This window comes from Ochotona princeps, chromosome 6, assembly GCF_030435755.1.
Source record: "Ochotona princeps isolate mOchPri1 chromosome 6, mOchPri1.hap1, whole genome shotgun sequence".
Classification (NCBI taxonomy): domain Eukaryota; kingdom Metazoa; phylum Chordata; class Mammalia; order Lagomorpha; family Ochotonidae; genus Ochotona; species Ochotona princeps.
The window spans coordinates 46947661-46951666 of NC_080837.1; the positions used below are offsets into that span (position 1 = coordinate 46947661).

At 48.4% G+C, this 4006-nt stretch overlaps 1 non-coding gene across 1 annotated transcript; it reads left to right on the forward strand.

The window, feature by feature from the left end:
* The first annotated feature begins 3880 nt into the window (after positions 1-3880).
* On the forward strand, positions 3881-4006 carry LOC118759359 (small nucleolar RNA SNORA3/SNORA45 family). Its single transcript, XR_004996151.2, has one exon. It is a non-coding gene; the product is annotated as a small nucleolar RNA SNORA3/SNORA45 family (small nucleolar RNA).

The following is a 4006-nucleotide window of genomic DNA, read 5'->3' on the forward strand; positions in this document are numbered from 1 at the left end:
GGATTGGCCGCGCCGGCCGCCCCGCCCACGAGCACACGCGGCGCGCCCGCAGCTGCGGCCCCGGGCGGGCGCGGGGCTGGGGGGCTGCTGGGGGCCTCCCGACCCCCGACCCCGCCGCGGGGTCCGCGGCCGCCGTGCTCCCCTCGCGCACCTGCCTTTCGCTCTCAGCCTTTCCCCATCTTTTGTTGTTGTTGTTGTTGTTGTTGTTGTTTTCTCGGTAAAACCAGGCCTGGCCCCAACCTTATAATCCGCAGACACTTTGGTGAAACTTGGGGAACTCACTATTTACAGGATGAGTCTAGACTGCGATTTACCCAGCAGGGGTGCGGCGCGAGGAGGCGGGGGCGAGGTGGAGGTGGGGGAGGAGGGCAACCCTTGGAATTTTTGTCGCTGAAGATCCTCAGGTTTAAATGAACTCACAGTAAATGACCGCTTTTCCATGAAAAAGCCCTTGTGTGTGTGTGTGTGTGTGTGTGTGTGTGTGTGCGCGCGCGCGCGTGTGTTGGGGGCGGTTGTTTAGGCACAGCCTGGACACCTAGTTTTTTTTTTGTCTAAACCCAGTGACAGAAACTAAAATGGCTCCCTTCACTTCCTGCTGAGGTCTCCGGGCTCTTACCTGAGTTTAAGCCACTCTCATCCGACCCCGCCCCCATATTTGCTGTTTGTTCCCCGCTGCCCTCTCTTACCCTGGTATGATATCATGCCTTTTCTCAGCTGGTCTTGTCTGTCTGAAGTAATGCCAGTCTTTTCTGCTCCTGTCAGTGTGAAGTTTATTTTTGTAAAACTTTATTTATTGGGCTCGGCGGCGTGGCCTAGTGGCTAAGGTCCTCCTCACCTTGATCCCATATGGCCGCTGGTTCTAATCCCGGCAGCTCCACTTCCTCTCTGTCTCTCCTCCTCTCAGTATATCTGACTTTGTAGTAAAAATAAAATAAATCTTAAAAAAAATAAACTTTATTTATTTACCCAAAAGGCAGAGTTACTTAAATAGAGGGAGAGACACGCAAAGAGAGAAAATTTTTTATCTGTGGTCCACATCCCAAAAAGCTGCAATGGCCCCACTGAGGCCAGGATCTGGGAAGGCCATTTGGGTCTCCCACTAGGGTGCCAATTGGGCCATCTTCCTTGCTGCTCTCCCAGATGCATAAGTAGGTTGTAAGTGAAACAGCAGGGACTAGAACTGGTGCCTATATGGGATGGTGGGATGGCAGGTGGTGGCTTAGCACACTATGCCATGATGCTGGCCCCCAACATGAATTTTGTGCTCACTCAGGTTAACAGTACTTGATTTGACTTATTTATTTATTTATTTTTTTAAGATTTATTTATTTTTATTGGAAAGGCAGATATACAGAGAAGAGGGGAGACAGAGAGGAAGATCTTCCGTCCCATGGTTCACTCCCCAAATGACTGCAACGGCTGAAGCTGAGCCAATCTGAAGCCAGGAGCCTCTTCCAGGATTCTCACACAGGTACAGGGTCCCAAAGCTTTGGGCCGATTTGACTTTTTTTTAAACATTTGTTTATTGAATGTTGAAGGGTAAGAGCAATGTCATGCCAGACAAGTCTAAGGTTTATTAAGGAATCTTCATTAACCAAGCTTGGTGATAACAGAGCCCACTAGAAATAGCAAATCACAAGTCCATATAGCAATCCAGTCATTCGAAACCCCAAGAGGAACAAATGGTCATTACCCTGAAGTCCATCTGTTAAACTGACAACCTATGTCCTAGTTTCCCCAGCAATATAAGTTATCCTAAGCGAATAACCTGGGCACACTTACAAAGCTGCAGGCTCTCATCTTTCCCTGGCTTCTCTGCCCACGTTACATTACTACTAGGCCTCATCTCTCCTGGAACTCTTGAAAGTACACAAGTTAAAAATACAAAGCATCTTCGCATTGCTATCTTCACTGTCCTGCCCAAGCAGTGAACAGAGGAATATAGACACACAGGGGCTATGTTCAGGGGCTATCTGTCCTTAGAGTCTGTCCTCAGGAAGCCACAGAGCAAGCAGGTATTGGGGAGGCCAAGAGTCAGAGTACAAGAGTGAAGGAAGCTCGGACCAACAGAGCGAGCCCCTGCCTATCATGGTCCTTTATAAGGGCTTGTGCGGGGAGTGGTTACACAATAATGCAATACCTCCCCTTTCACATTCCAGGTGACAAGCTGCCTACCTCACTACATTGGAAAGGCAGATCAGATTTATAGAAAGAAAAGGAAGACCTTCCATCTGCTGGTTCACTCCCCAAGTGGCCACAATGGCTAGAGTTGAGCTGATCCGAAGTCAGGAGCTTCTTCCATGTCTCCCACATGGATGCAGGGTCCCAAGGTTTGGGCCATCCTCAACTGCTTTCCCAGGCCACAAGCAGGGAGCTGGATGGGAAGTGGAGCAGCCAGGACACGAGCCAGTGCGCATATGGGCTCTTGGTGCTTGCAAAGTGAGGATTTAGCTGTTGAACTATCACACCTTGATTCCATCTTGTCTTATATATTTTACTAATTTCATCTCAATTAAGCTGTTGGAGATCAGAGATTCTACATTTTCTATTCCAGAAGTGCTACTTACTAGTAGCAGACATAATGGAAGATACAAAGCATTGAAAAATAGACTTTATGTTTACATTAGAGGATTTATTTTATTTGAAAGGCAGAGTGACAGAGAGGGAGGGAGAAAGGGCTTCCATCTACTGGGTCCCTCCCCACATGGCTGCTACAGCCAGGTCTGAGACAGCCCAAAGCCTAGAGCCAGAACTACATCCTGGTCTCCCACAAAAGTGTCAGGGGCCCAAGCATGTAGGCCATAGAACACTGTCCTCCCCATGATGACTGACCTGACCATCATCCCTTTCAAAATTGATAAGAATGACCATTTCAGACTTGACACCATTTGGAATATCTGCTTTCCCTAGGTCTCAGTTTACAGGTTCCTGCCCTTTCGGGTCAAATTTTATGTCCACCAATATGCTTTAACCTCACAGCATGGTACCTGACGGCCCTCTCCGCCAATCCCTTATGGCTCCGTCCCCCCCCCACTCCCCCCCAAAGCACCTCCAATGTGCCTGGCGGCTCTCTGTCTCTTCCCTTAGAGACCCCTCCTATCCCTATGACAGCATTTCTCTGTTCCTCTTTCTCTCTGCCTTCTCTCCCTCTCTGCAGCCATCTTCCTCTGCTGTGCTTTTCTCCCTTCCCTGCGGCTGTCTCTCCTTGCTGGAGAAAACACCTGCATGACTCACTGTGTTTGGCATCTTGGATTCATGGCGAAAGTAGATAACACTCCCAACCAACACTTCGACATGGGAAACCCACATTGCAAACCACAGTCCAATGCAGTGGAACACAATGTCAGCTGCATAATGTAGTCCAGATGCAGCTGCATGGCCCAAGTTCATAAGCACTGTGCCTCACGTACTGCATTTTCCCATGGGGTCTGCCTAAGCAGAAAGCTGGAGTTAGGAACAGGAGCCATGAATGAGACCTGGCCCCAACCCCACCCCACCAAGCCCCAATGTGGCATTTGTGGCACTTGACTGTCTTACCCACTAGGCCAAAAGCCCTCCCTACCTCCCTGGCTTTCTAAACCAGTTTTTAAAAAAATGTTGTCAACCTGATTTATCCTTGCAGCTTTCAGTAAGACAAATGGGCTGAGCTGAACTGAAGGTCAATGTCAATGAAGCCACACGCAAAGATGAGGGGACTATTCTAATTACAGAACAAGAAAGTGACATGACCACAAAATACAAAGTCTGAAAAAAACAAATTGATATTACTAGGATAATTGGGGAAAATTGAATGTGGCCTGGATTATAAACACTTTGATTGTATCAGTGTTAAACAGGAAAGTTATTGACATCCCCATTATGCAAAAAAGCCAGGATTTGCAAGGCCATAGGCACATCCCTACATGTCTCTTGTCTGGTGTGTTAGAGTTCTCAGAGAAAGTCTAATGGTCTTCATTCACTGGCGGGGACCTGCAGTGCGTCGTTAGTGCCCAGGTTAGAGACATGC